Source organism: Oncorhynchus mykiss, chromosome 19, assembly GCF_057628025.1.
Source record: "Oncorhynchus mykiss isolate SJ-2025 chromosome 19, ASM5762802v1, whole genome shotgun sequence".
NCBI lineage: Eukaryota > Metazoa > Chordata > Actinopteri > Salmoniformes > Salmonidae > Oncorhynchus > Oncorhynchus mykiss.
Genome location: NC_143040.1, coordinates 27,061,912 through 27,077,861, shown reverse-complemented (window position 1 = coordinate 27,077,861; position 15,950 = coordinate 27,061,912). Strand labels below are relative to the sequence as shown.

The 15,950-nt window shown below is 42.7% G+C and overlaps 1 long non-coding RNA gene across 1 annotated transcript; it reads right to left on the bottom strand.

The window, feature by feature from the left end:
- Positions 1-3,292: 3,292 nt before the first annotated feature.
- LOC118941462 (uncharacterized) lies at positions 3,293-15,717 on the bottom strand. Its single transcript, XR_005037673.2, has 3 exons — positions 15,076-15,717; positions 4,571-5,067; positions 3,293-3,607 (listed from the first exon to the last, which is right to left on the bottom strand). It is a non-coding gene; the product is annotated as an uncharacterized LOC118941462 (long non-coding RNA).
- Positions 15,718-15,950: the final 233 nt, after the last annotated feature.

Genomic DNA, 15,950 nt, shown 5'->3' with positions numbered 1-15,950 from the left:
TACATGAATAGAGACTCAAGCCTCTTCAGAGAGGTTTTCATCTACGCTGAGAAGCTTCTTTTGGCCAAAGACATAGCTTCTCTCTTCAAAGCAGCGCGCTCCCCACCTGGTACCAATCAAAGAGCAATAGAGAGCAGAGTCATATGTTTCTGGAGGGACTGGCAGCTGGAGGTGGAAGGTTAGATGCAAAACCATGATCATTGAAGTAACACGGCCCACGTCAGTAAAATATATCACCTAATCACTCTCAACTGTGGGACACCATTTTATAGCCTTATTCTTCCATGGGCTCCCTAAGAATGTAATAGCTACAGTAAATCAAATCACAAACTACTTACACTTAGAGTGTAGTGTTACTTATGGACTTTAATGTCCCACCCTACCCTTTAATCCCGGTTTATTCATTTCAGAGTTCCTAGGCTGGGATTGCCAGTGGAGCCACTGCTACAGTTCTTACACAAACAAGAGAATGAGGCTGCCAGGATCTTCCCGGAAGCAAATACATGCAGCATTGTTTTTAGGCTGCCAATACACCCAATTTATGCAGCCTTCAGGGAGAAAATGGAGAGTGGAATTCTACAGTCACCAACATTTGGTGTTATTGCCAAGGACTACAGCCACCCTATTCATAGACTGTTCTCTTTGCTACCGTATGGTAAGACTACTGAACATCTAATCAAATGGCTACCCAGACTATTTGCATTTGCCCCCCCCCCCCACACACACACTATTGTACGCTGCTGCTACTCTGTTATCATCTATGCATAGTCACTTCAATATCTTTACCTACATGTACTGCATATACGCTGTATTATCTCGACTAACCGGTGCCCCCACACATTGACTCTGTACCGGTACCCCCTGTATATAGCCTCACTATTGTTATTTTACTGCTGCTCTTTAATTATTTGATTCTTATTTTTTAGGCATTTTTTTGAAACTGCATTGTTGGTTGGTAAAATGGCGCAGGAGAAGAAGGCAGATGTTTTACGTGCCCCCAACTGATTGTTTTTTTTGTTTGTTAATTTGCATTGTTTGTAACTTGTTTTTTAAACTTATTTTGTACATAATGTTGCCACTACCGTCTCTTATGTCCGAAAATAACTTCTGGACATCAGGACTGCGATTACTCACCAAGGACTGTCAGAATCCTTTTTTGTCTTTAACGAGTCTGACGACCCCAACGCGAACAATATACTGCTTTCTCGGGAACAGGCCCAGATCCCCATGATTTGCGTGAAGAGGAGGCAGAGAAAAAGGGGCAGGTGGGCTGCCTTCTGAGAATGTGTAGGCGATTGAATAAACCCCCACTTCCTTCCATCCTGCTAGCAAAAGTGCAATCTTTGGTCATTAACATAGATGACCTACGTGGAAGATTAAACTACCAACGGGACATTCAAAACTGTAATATCTTATGGTTCACAGAGTCGTGGCTGAACGACAACACTATCAACATACTGGCTGGTTATACGCTGCACCGGCAGGATAGAACAGCAGTGTCTGGTAAGACAAGGGGTGGCGGACTTTTGTAAATAACAGCTGGTGCACGATATCTAAGGAAGTCTTGAGCTATTGCTCGCCTGAGGTAGAGTAGACCACACTATCTACCTAGAGAGTTTTCATCTGTATTTTTCGAATCTGTTTCCTGCCATCCAGGACCTCTATACCAGGCGGTGTCAGAGGAAGGCCCTAAAAATTGTCTACAGCCAAAGACTGCAGCCAACCTAATCATAGACTGTTCTTTCTGCCACCGCACGGCAAGTGCTACCGGAATACCAAGTCTAGGTCCAAGAGGCTTCTCAACAGCTTCTACCCCCAAGCCATAAGACTCCTGCACACCTAATCAAATGGCTACCCAGACTATTTACATTATCCCCCCCCCCTCTTTTACACTGTTGCTACTCTCTGTTGTTATCATCTATGCATAGTCACTTGAATAACATATTACCTCAACTAACCGGTGCTTCCACACATTGACTCTGTACCGGTACCCCCCTGTATATAGCCTCACTATTGTTATTTTACTGCTGCTCTTTAATTACTTGTTACTTTTATCCATATTTTTTAGAATGGTATTGTTGGTTAGGGGCTCATAAGAAAGCATTTCACTGTAAGGTCTACAGTACACCTGTTGTATTCGGCACAAAATTGTATTTGATTTAAAGGGAATTATCCAACATTTTTGTTGCATGACTATCTAGTTAAGTTCAGAATTCTACAGCCAATGTTAATTGTGATATATCCTAAAAAGTGTGTTATGAAAGTTTCCTAGAGCATTGTCCATCAGCAAAACAAAGTCGTGTGGTGAAGTTTTCAAAAACTTTACAACCAACTAGAATCAATGGGACACAGTAATACTGTAATAATCTTTTAATAAATGTATGATTTCTTAGTAAAGTGGGTAAACTGAGCATTATGCAAAGTAGTTAAGTCATGTATGTCAAGTGACTAATGTTACAATATGTGCAATGTTACCATAAATAGATCTTACTGTAAATATGGACAACATTTCATTTACATGTGTAATGGCAATACAAACAGACACTGTAGTTGGTACATAGGTTGTGGTGCAGCAAGTTGAGGATGGTAGTTGAGAAGCGCTGGTGGGACTTTTTGAGTGAAGTGACTGAGAGCAGAAAAGGATATCAGGGTGCCCAGGAACTTGAAGCTGCTGATCATCTCCATGCCAAGGTACAGTAGATGGGAGAATGGTCAAGTATCACCATCTACTTTGTTTTGCTGAAGGCTGTTGTCCTTATCACCATTATGTCAGGTCCCACAGCTCCTTCATGTACTCAAGATCACCATGGTTGTGTTGTCAGCATGTTTAGGTGTTGGATCCATTCTGGGGATACACATTCTTGTGATAAGTTTACACCCAGAGGCCTGAGTTTGCTAACCAGTTTGTGGGTCAGGATGTTGTTGAAAGCAAAGCTATAAAAGAAAACGTACTCTGACGTATGTAAAATGCATAATTAACACATTTGTTGGGACAATAGGCAAACTAGAGTTGGTCCAGTGGATTTTTGCTACCATGTGCTACACGATATCTATTGTTCCAGTTTTTAAAATCGATATCGACTGGGCTGCGGTGAAGATGGTAAGAAGCTTCGATATCATGGGGACCTAACTTCTAACGTCCTTTCTTGGTAGACACACAGACACTGTGAAACCAGTGTCTCTCCATCCTACGGTGGCTGAAGACGTTTTGCCTGACGTCAAACATTAGCAAGGGCGTCGGATTGAAGTGTCTGAAAAAAAATGTAAACAGACATAAGAGCAGATTCCTTTTTTGTAATCTTTACTGGCACGGTGGTTTTAAAATCATTTCTAATTGTAGCCATTTTCAATTGATTAATTGACTCCAAGAACCATAGATTCTTATAGTTCATAACATGAACACACAACTGACATTAAACGTTGCTTGACCGTAGATTGGGATACATGTTTTAATAACATTGGATATTTGATTGGGCTTAATGTTGCATACTTTGTAGTGGTGTGCATGCCAACCAGGTGAGAATCACGAGAATGAACTAATACTTGATACTTGCTGTTTTTTCAGCCTCTCCCTTGCCCACTCCAAGCTCCTCTTCATGGTTCCCTTCTGCAAGACACAATTGTGTGAAAATAAAGCGGAAGGAATGGGAAACCCTATTCCTTTGAAGCAGTACTCTAAAGTACTGGGTATATTACCCGTAGGGGTTGTTTTACCTCATAGGCTTTGATGGAATGTAAATATTCCAAACATGAAGTGAATGTCGACATTAAAGTCTACTCTGTTCAAAAGCTGGTATGTTGTAGATGTTAGAAAAGGTTTTACAAGGTCGTCACTGGCCAAATTTGCTTTATGTGAGCTTTTCAGTGTCTTCATGGTAATCGCGAGCTAGCGCGGCTAATGCTAGCATTGAAATGACAGTCGGTCCGGCTCAAGACGTTGCCTACCTTCAGCTGTTGTTTTGCTTAAATACAAGGCTTTGGGCTAAAAACGTAACTCAAAAACATGTCCTGCTTCAGTACTAGCCGATAAGTCACATTTAGGTAGCTTGTCTTCCTTTAGTCAATGATAAAGCAAAATAGAGACAACATAGTCCAAAAATCGACAACTACCCGGATTTTGAGCAGGATGTTTTTGGAGTATCTCCGTTGTCTAATCTATGTATGCCTGGCCCTGCATTCAAGCAACTATCTTGCTAGTATGTAATTGACCTTGATAGTATTATCATAGTCCATGGCTGTTATAGTTTCTGTGGCTGTTATAGTTTACATGTTTTTTCAGCAGAGCTTTTAAAGAAACACAAGATGGCGACTTTCACTGTGGCTAGCAGTATGGCCGGCAGAGTTTGAGGCTAGCTATATGATATAATATGCTTGGGTTCGAGGCTACCGACATTAGCCAAATTAGCTAGCCAGTATCTGACTTAGCTTATGCTAAGCACTGCTGATGAAGGTGCTGGATTAGTGTTAGCTACATTTTATCGCCAGTGATGAGAAACAGATCCTTCCACTGTAAACTAGCCGATAAACTTTTTGATTCAGTAACAACAGTTTTCAAAGACAAAACCATTACCTTGTGAAGGTTCATGCTCTGCTTGCAGTGAAAAAGGAAGTTCCTTCAAACCGTGAAATCTGGTTGAAAGGAGGAGCTAGGGAAATTTAATAGTAAAATTAGCATATTATAGAATGCATTAAGTTAGCATGTGTAGGTGTATATTTAGCGTGTGCAGGACCGCTTGCAGCCATTTATTTAGCACGTTGGACAACCTGCTGCAAGCATATTTGCACGCACTTATTTGACATGTATAGGCATTAACTTGAAGACGTTAACTTCACACGTGAACGCGTTCATTTAGCATCTGTACCTGCTTACATAACACGCGTAGCATTAAATAGATTGCGTTTTGACCAAGTGATTTAAGACCCAATTGTTATTCCATAGTCCACCACACAAAGGATATCCAGCCATCATGACAACTGTGGGAAGCATTGAAGTCAACATCGGCCAGCATCATTGTGGAGCTCTTTCAAAACCGTGTAGAGTCCATACCCAGAGGAATTGAGGCTGTTCTGAGGGCAAAAAGGGGTAACAACTCAATATTAGGAAGGGGTTCCTAATGTTTTGTACACTCAGTGTGTGTAGATTTAATGGTAAAATATGTTTTGCCTCAAATTGATTTGCAACCAACATTTCTGTGCTCTTCAAGTTATTATAAATCAGATTATGTAATAGTTGTTATCTATTAGAGAGGCCTTGTGAAACAAAGCACAGGCCATATGGTCAGAAACAAAATGCCCTTTAACCCTCATATGGCACAATTGATTTGTTCCAGATCAGATGTTTTCTCTCTATTTCCACTTCTCAGAAGTTTTAAATCCTTGTGTTTGTACACCACCCTTGGATTAGTCATTGTCTCAGTGGAGGTCCTGACCTTGTGTCAGCCCCTCATCCAGTGGAGAATTATACACACCCACCAAGGACAGCAAACACACACCAAACACTAACAGGAACACACACCCAACAGTGCGCACACACATGTATGTAGGCAATACAGACATACCCACACACACACACACTCATCCAATGAGTGCCACCGTTTGGAATTTACTCAGGCCTTCAGTGCCTCACTCTCAACTCGCACAAAACAATCAGTGTTACCACACAGCCTTTTGCGATTGAGTGTGGTTGTGTCTGTGTGTTCCCATGCACAGCGGGGAAGCTAGAAAACAGACAGGCTGAAATCATGGACACACAAAAAGATACTATACACACTCATTTCTTTCATTTTTTATTCATTTACCCTTTATTTAACTAGGCAATTCAGTTAAGAACCAATTCTTATTTTCAATTAGGGCCTACCAAAAGGCAAAATACCTCCTGCGGGGACGGAGGCTGAGATTAAAAATACAAATATAGGACAAAACACACATCGCGACACTAGTGCATTTACACTAGCAGGTTCCACGGATGACAACCGACTCATCCATTATTCTCAGAGGCTACCATTCTCTCTCATTCACTCAGAGAGGAGGGAAAACCAAAGGGTTATTATGCAGATGACAGCTCTTTGGCTTAAAGGCACATTTTCTGGCCTTTAAGCCCCCTTAGTCGGGACTCTCATGCATCTGCAATGATAGAGATCATCCCAAATCACAGTGATGAATAGTAGTCTCCTCTGTGTTCATGCTGGAGGCCGCCACCTCAGTGTGAAGTCATTAGTCCTGATGGATCCTGCTGCAGATCCTGCCTGAAGCTAATATGCCTCAAACACATCTGCAGACTACAACACTGTCCAATCACCACACAATGGAGCCCAATGAGTCATGATGGGATTCTGAGGTAATTCTGAGCGCCTATAGCGCTCATTACGGCCAATGGTGCTGCGGTGACTAAATTCCTCTGCACGATATGGCGCCCAGTATATTTGGTTATCTTTATGATCACTAAGTAGCCTTGATGAGATTGAATGATTGAAGTCTCGTTGTGGAGGATGTGGCTGCTGCTACCTAAAAGGTTGTGTTTATAAAGGCAGCCCAATTCTGATCTTTTGCCCAATTATTGGTCATTTGACCAATCAGAACAGATCTTTTGTCAAAACATTGGGCAAAGGATCAGATTTGGGCTGTCTGTGTAAATGCAGCCTTAGTGAAGTGGTTTATTAATGGAGGCCATTAAGATCTTTGAAAGTCAAGAAATGAGAAGGTTACTACTCATCAAGAATACATTTATTGGAGCCTTTTCATTATTTTACTGCAGAACTTATTCCGTATTTACACATGTAGGTAATGGTACGGTGCTGGATATGTTGAATATAAGGTTAGAAAATGGTGAAGGTCCCATTTAATTGCACAGTTTCTTTCTCGCTAACTCCTATCTGCAGTGTTTTGAAATGCACTTTTCATTCCAAATCCCAAAAGCCAAGGTAAAGTGTAATTTTAAGCTTTCAGAAGCTTTCTGAAAGGATGACTAACTATCAAATGTGTGTGCACTCACAGATGGACAAGTAGCATCTACAGCATAATAGTTGCCATTTGCAATCAACGTCTCCATCTAACCAGTACAAAATGTTCTTCCCTAAAAGCTTCAGTGCACAAAGTACCGCCACAAGACTAGAAATGATTGTTTAAATGCTGGTCAAAATGGATGACCAAGGTCGGGCAGATATCGCAGGTGGGAGTGCGGGTTGTTTTGAGAGATGTCACCACTTATCCTTTGTATGCGCTTCATTTGCTTTCACCATCCACTATGTAGAGGTTTCCCTTGACTGAGTCTCTATTACACATAAAAGGCTGTTATCACTATCAATATGAAACACAACAGTCATGTCTTGCTTGCATGCCTTTCTTAGCATCGCAAGTGAACAACAGTTCACAAGACTATACATCACGACCACCAGCATGTCTTTTTCTGCCTTTACCCAAGTGAGAGAAGAAGAAGAAAAGGCCCCTTAGGCATCAGGGAGAAACCAAAATAACAGAACTACATACAGAGCCATGCTGATCTGGTCCTACAGTATGCATATACTTCAGAAAAGTACGATCTTTGTATTATGTAGGCCTATTTATCATCTTTGTATTATGTAGGCCTATTTATCATCTTTGTATTATGTAGGCCAATTTATCATCTTTGTATTATGTAGGCCTATTTATCATCTTTGTATTATGTAGGCCAATTTATCATCTTTGTATTATGTAGGCCAATTTATCATCTTTGCATTATACAGGCCTGTTTATAATCTATGCATTATACAGGCCTATTCTTCTGATTTTCTCTGCCAATACCCAGCCAGTCACACATTTTGTCTGTATATTTTTTCTCCATTCATGTGTTGCTGGGACTCATAAGGATAGCGGCTTTAAGTGGGATGCACAGAAGTTATAAGCCTTTGAAAATGTCTATATCCAGACTTTCATGGTTTCTTATTGAAGGCCGCCCCTGGCTGGATCTGACTGGCTCGCTACACACCAAGAGTTATTTTGGACCGAAATTGCCACGTGCCTCGTTCCCCCACCCACTACGAGCTGAGCCCTTTTCTCCGGACCAAGGAATTCCTAAGGAAAAGGATTAGACTCTTTTTATGTGTTCCATCAGGTGGTTCGTAGAATCGAAGGTGAAAGGGGGAAGTGTATCAGCTAGCGCTAGGCAAGGAGCTGGCTAAGGCTGTCAAGGCTGTCTAAGGAATTAGAGGTATGTGGGCCAGGAACTCAAATAAGGCACGATGTGAAACATAATCGCTTTCACCCACATACAGTACACAAACATATAAAGGTACATGTGAATATACAGTATGCACTTGTTCACCAACATTTACACTTATGAACAGGGTGGAAATACCTTATCTTTAGGAAACTCTTAAATGTGAGCGATATTAGCACTTATTTCCCCCCAAAATGTGTTTTTATTCATTAACAAAAACGTTTATTTCTCTGAAGTGCAGCATGTTATGGACATATGAATCAATTAAGCCTTCCATCAACATCCTCATTCAAAACATACAAAAATCACCACCTTTTAAAAAGTCCAAGTAGCTACTCATAACTTTCAATGTTTATTGGACTTCCATATCCCGGGGTCATCGTTTGCATATTTGATTAACATAATTGTATTTTTCCATTAGTGTGGTCTGCGTCTATGGCAATAGCATCAGATCTATGCTAATTGTGTCTAACGCAAAGTGTACCTTTCCTGAGTCATAGCTAAAAGTATGTTTTTTCTTTCTTTTAGAAAGCAATTTAAAATTCAGATTTCCTGACTCAGATCCAACGGCACACTTTAATGAAGGACATTGAAGTAAATCAGTCCTGAATTCAAGTCCGTCCCCGGTAAGTGCAGCGTCTGTCCAGTATCGTTAATACACACACACACACACACACACACACACACACACACACACACACACACACACTTCTCTATATCTAGAGAAGTTGATCCTTGAGTCTACATTTTCTAAATACTTAGATAACTTCTCCTCTCTCATCTCTTTCACCACGGAGTGTCTCGAAGCTACGAAGCTGCATGTCAATGATTAGCTCTACTATGGTGCCCTGGCGGCCCCATCGCGCACGCACCCCACACCACACACACACACACACACACCACAGTGGAACAAACCATCTGTTAGTATTTCAGCACATTTGGGTCTGATACTGCTTTAGAAACATTCTGGTCAGCCACATTTTTGTATAAGTCCATAATTTAACGTGCCCTTTGCAGGAAATAGAACAATTTCAAAAACTCAGGAGAAAGGAGATGATGGATAAGTCACTGAAATGGAGGCACAGAAAGCTGTTCAGGCAAAGAGTGTTTCTGAATAATGTTTAACTATAATGCACATATGTTGTATCTTGTACCTGAAACACATTCAGCTCAGAGATACTGTGCAGTGGAGAGATAGTGTTGAAGAGATTTGGCATTGGACAATATGGCTGAGGATGACCTTTTAACAGGCCTAGTGAAAACAATGCAATTTGATCACACATGCGAGATCACAAACATATGCACACACACACACACACACACACACATGCAATCACACTATTGCATTCCACACTGCCCTCACCCACCTAGAGAAAAGGAATACCTATGTAAGTACGCTGTTCATTGACTCCATATCTGCATTTAACACCCTAGTCCCCTTTAAGCTCATCACCGAGCTCAGGAACCTTGGACTGCACACCTCCCTCTGCAACTGGATCCTGGGTTTCCTGATGGGCTGCCCCCAGGCGGTGAGGGCAGGCAACAAGAAATCCGCCGCGCTGACCCTCAACAGGAAGCCTTCGACTAAGTCCCCTCCTGTACTCCCTATTCACCCATGACCGTGTGGCCGCGCATGACCCCAACATCATCATCATGTTTGCTGAGGACACAACGGTGGTATCGGTTGATCACCAACGACGATGAGCTTATAGGGAGGTGGTCAGACACCTGGCAGTGTGGTTCCAGGACAACAACCTCTCCTTCAATATCAGCAAGACAAAGGAGTTGTTTGTGGACCACAGAAAACGGAGGGGCTAGCACGCTCCCATCCACATCGACAGGGCTGTAGTGGAGCAGGTGTTGAGATTCAAGTTCCTCGGTGTTCACATCACTACGGACATTAACATGGTCCACACACACCCACACTGTTGTGAAACGGGCACAACAGCGCCTCTTCCCCATCATGAGAATGAAAAGATGTTGCATGGGCCCTCAGATCATCAAAAAGTTCTACAGCTGCATCATTAAGAGCGTCATGACTGGCTGCATCACAGCTTGGTGCGGCAACTGCAAGGCACCTGATCGGTGGTGAGTACTCCCCGTACATCACTGGGGCCAAGTTCCCTGCCATCCAGGACCTCTATACCAGGTGTCAGAGGAAGGACCAACAATTGTCAAAGACTCCAGCCACCTAAAGCCACAGACTGTTCTCTCTGCTACCGCATGGCAAGCGGGTACCAGTGCAGTCTGGAACTAACAGGAACCTGAGCAGCTTCTACCCCCAGGCCAGAAGACTGCTAAACAAGACGGCTAAATAGCTCATGAAATGGCTGTACGGACTGCCTGCATTGAGCTTTTTCTGCACTCTCTTGCACTGACTATGCACACACATTGGACGTACACTGACACACACACACACACACACACACACACACACACACACACACACACACACACACACACACACACACACACACACACACACACACACACACACACACACACACACACACACACACACACACACACACACACACACACACACACACACAGATACTGCTGCTACAGTCCGTTATCTATCCTATTGCCTAGCCACTTTAGTCTTACCCATATGTGCAGTACATAGCTACCTCAATTACCTCGTACTCCTGCACATCGACTCGGTGCTGGTACTCCCTGTATTTAGCCATGTGCCTCAAGCACAACAACCACCCGAGCCACTGGCTGTTCACCCCGCTACCATCCGGAAGGCGAGGTCAGTAGAGGTGCATCAAAGCTGGGACCGAGAGACTGAAAAACAGCTTCTATCTCAAGGCCATCAGACTGCTAAACAGCAATCATTAACTCAGAGACGCTGCTGCCTACATAGAGACTCACTAGTCACTTTAAACAATGGCACTTGAATAATGTTTACATATCTTACATTACTCATCTCATATGTATACACTGTCTCTATACCATCTATTGCATCTTGCCTATGCCGCTCGGGCCACCGCTCATCCATATATTTATTTGTTCATATTCTTATTACATCCCTTAGATATTACTGCACTGTCAGAACTAGAAGCACAAGCATTTCGCTACACTCGCATTAACATCTGCTAACCATGTGTATGTGACCAATAAAATTTGATTTGATACACACACACTAACACCTAATCCACTACAACCCACTAGGATACACAAATCCATAGACACCCCTGTAAAAACACACAACGTTAGTTATCCCCTCAAAAACCCACAAAGCATTTAAATACCCGTCTCATGGAGAATCCAGCTATAATTGACATGGGATAGGGATACAATTGATTCCTATTGGATATTCCCAACGGCTGCAATCTGCCACTCTGGTCCATGTTGATGTTCTACACTTCCCTAGTAGGGAATAGAGTGCCATTTGGGACACAGACCTAGTCTTTGTCATCCCAGGGATTACCGGATGAGTACAAAGAGGAAGGATGTACTCAGATTCCCAGATTATGGAATGACCTTTTATATGACAGTGGGTGGGTTTTATAGTACCCTCTCATCGGATTAAAACCACTGACCCACATAGTGTTGTGAGCGTTCCCTGTACAAAACCTGAAAAAGTTTGAAAGAAATCTCGTACCAATTATTCATCTTGTTTTCATATTCCTAAGAGGCTTTAGTGCCTAAATCTTTAAGCCCACACATGTGAAACCTAATTTCAACCTGTTCAGAAAGACTGAGCTTGTACATTTGGTGGTTGATGTGGCTATATCTGGAAAAGTTGACCTTTGACTCTCTGCTGTCTGATGGTGTGTCTGGAATGAGAGGTATTCAAACCACACATGCGCCCACACACAGACAGGCACACTCACCAACAGACAGACAGACAGACAGACAGACAGACAGACAGACAGACAGACACACACGCATACCACCCAAGCACACTTTCCAACAAACACACTTTCCCACACACACTATGGACCACAATGAACTCCATGTTCCAATGTATCCTGCTACTTTTGAGAATGAGTCTGTAGTTTCAGAATAGTGCCTCCCAAATGGGAACAAGTGCAGCAAATTAAATGGCTGTCCTCCATTGCCCCTCCAGGCCAAACTGGTCTGCATATGTATATTTGGTGTAGTAATAATGCCCCATACATACAGACTGGGTGAAAGTGATAATGCCTCATACATACAGACTGGGTGGTAGTAATACTGCCCCATACAGACCGACTGGGTGGTAGTGATACTGCCCCATACATACAGACTGGGTGGAAGTGATACTGCCCCATACATACAGACTGGGTGGTAGTGATACTGCCCCATACAGACTGACTGGGTGGTAGTGATACTGCCCCATACATACCGACTGGGTGGTAGTGATACTGCCCCATACAGACAGACTGGGTGGTAGTGATACTGCCCCATACAGACCGACTGGGTGGTAGTGATACTGCCCAATACATACAGACTGGGTGGTAGTGATACTGACCCATACAGACAGACTGGGTGGTAGTGATACTGCCTCAAACAGACAGACTGGGTGGTAGTGATACTGCCTCCTACAGACCGACTGGGTGGTAGTAATAGTGCCCCATAAAGACAGACTGGGTGGTAGTGATACTACCTCATACAGACAGACTGGGTGGTAGTGAAACTGCCCCATACAGACCGACTGGGTGGTAGTAATCGTGCCCCATACAGCCAGTTTGGGTGGTAGTAATAGTGCCCCATACAGACAGACTGGGTGGTAGTGATAGTGCCCTATACATACAGACTGGGTGGTAGTGATACTGCCCCATACATACAGACTGAGTGGTAGTGATAGTGCCCCATACAGACAGACTGGGTGGTAGTAATAGTGCCCCATACATACAGACTGGGTGGTAGTGATACTGCCCCATACAGACAGACTGGGTGGTAGTGATACTGCCCCATACAGACAGACTGGGTGGTAGTGATACTGCCCCACACAGACAGACTGGGTGGTAGTAATAGTGCCCCATACATACAGACTGGGTGGTAGTGATACTGCCCCATACAGACAGACTGGGTGGTAGTAATAGTGCCCCATACAGACAGACTGGGTGGTAGTAATAGTGCCCCAAACAGACAGACTGGGTGGTAGTGATACTGCCTCATACAGACAGACTGGGTGGTAGTAATAGTGCCCCATACAGCCAGTTTGGGTGGTAGTAATAGTGCCCCATACAGACAGACTGGGTGGTAGTGATAGTGCCCTATACATACAGACTGGGTGGTAGTGATACTGCCCCATACATACAGACTGGGTGGTAGTGATAGTGCCCCATACAGACAGACTGGGTGGTAGTAATAGTGCCCCATACATACAGACTGGGTGGTAGTGATACTGCCCCTTAGAGACAGACTGGGTGGTAGTGATAGTGCCCCATACATACCGACTGGGTGGTAGTAATAGTGCCCCATACAGACAGACTGGGTGGTAGTGATACTGCCCCATACATACAGACTGGGTGGTAGTGATACTGCCCCTTAGAGACAGACTGGGTGGTAGTGATAGTGCCCCATACAGACAGACTGCTGCTCCTTTTATCTCAAATTGAATTAAAATGGAGCGGCACAAGGTCTCTGTCAAAAGTACCAAAGAACATCCTGTACCACTTCAGAGGCTACGCCACAAATGGCACCCTTTTCCCTATGAAGTGCCCAATTCCTTATAGTGGTCTATAGTAATGCACGACATTTGGTAATATGGTGACATTTGGAACTCACTAGAAAGTCAGAAGTATGCTTTTAGTAAGTGGAACAATTTCCATTTGGTTCCTCCTCCTGCTATGGCAACAGCCATGGTTATAAAGAGACATTTAAAGTCTATATGACGTCCGGTATTCTATTCTACATTGCTCTCGACTACTCTTGTTGTCACATGAAAATTGAATTTCAAGGCCTGGAAATGAGAATCTCGCATCTATTCTTGGGTATGGTACAGATCTTGTTGGTATACAGGAGAGTAACATACACGTAGGATAATGACAAATTCAGCACATTTGAATGACACACACAATATACCAAATTCCCCTAAAAAGGAAAATATTAACATCAATTATACCGCGTGACGATTTGAATCTCCAGGCTTAATTTGTGCATACATGTCCAAACATTGTGATATGAACTGAAACCAACTGTTAGTATGACTCCCATCCCATAGTTAGATGTAGGTAACCCCTCCCACCTTGCTGTTTTTGTCTGACCACAATACCTCCTTTTGGACTCCAAAGCCTTTTCCTGAGCATCTGCATTTAGCCTACAGCTTTTCTCCCAAACTACACTCTGACCCAAATGTTCCCATTTGCAGCATTGATATTTTTTTTGAAATAAATCTGTATGTTTGAGTTGCCTGGACTTTTTGGTAATAACAACAGTATCCAGTTTGCAGTATGAGGCTCCCTATTCCCTACTGCCGTGTCTTTGGCTATGCAGGATTAATTGCTATGACATGCTATTCTATAAAATAATTTCTCCGAAATTAATATCACCTGATTGAGCTAATCATGTAAATGTAATTAACTAGAGAGTCGGGCACCACAAAATAATATTTATAGAGCTGTTATCTTCTGAATAAACTCTTAAAGACCTAGTAATATTTTACATCCGTAGCAGTCAACATTAATCTTCATCTTACTTCAGTCTCATCTGAAAGTTGTAAATTCTTGGTTATCTTCAAGAACCCTGGCTAACAATTTGAATCAGCAATACAAAATTGGGTTTAATTATAGGAAACGTCCCTAGCTGGCGGAACAGATATGACAGCTTGTTACACAAAGGAAAAGGGGCTGGGTTCAGTGAAAGAGCGGGAAGACAGAAACAAAGTATCTCATGCATTCTAAATTACTGCCCATTTGGAAAAAGAAAATGCAATAAATATTTACTCTGAGCTGCGCTTCAGTAGGTTGGTGGTAGATGGAAGGCCGTGTTGCCAAACCGAGTCCTCTGTCCTTTGAAGAATGTCTCTGGTGGTCACTTGGATAAGTTGTAGTATCGTCGTTGTGTGGTAGATGGGATACTCTGTCTGTTCCTTCCTAACCTGCGTTTGCAGCTGTGGTCGCTAACTCAACGGCTAGGGGGTATCACTTCTGTCGTGAATAAGAGTTCAAAGTTCATACCATTCGCAACCAAAGCTCATGCTGATGTTGTCTTCGTTCTGTAGTTTTATCTGAACCATACTGACATAGGATCATCATCCTACTTCATCGGAACAGAAAGTTGTTGTCAAGGTTTTATATAGGACGTGGGCGGGCCACTTAGTGAGCAGCCCTAACTTATGAAAACCCACATCTCACATTTTAGAAGTTAAAATCACATTTCATCCCATCACAAATATTCAAACATTTAAATTGAACAACAATTCCATGTTAATCTGATAACTCTGATGTATAGACTTTCCACTGTAGAGTTGATGCCATCTTATCATTGATGAGAATGTCTCAGATGACAACCGAACTGACATCATATTCATTAAGTACCACCGCATATGTTCAATTGGTCGGATTACCAGAATATAGTTCATTTCCCCCCACATTCTGACGTTCCCAGAATCTCTATGTTAACCAAGTTTTTTTTTAAATGTAACCTCAGTAGGTTAGAGAAGGGAAAAGGGGGGAAGAGGTATTTATGACTGTCATAAACCTATACCCCAGGCCAACGTCATGACACTACACAGTACACTACTTTTGACCAGAGCCCCATAAGACCTGTTCAAAAGTTGTGCACTATAAAAGGTAATAGAGTGCAATTTGGGACGCAA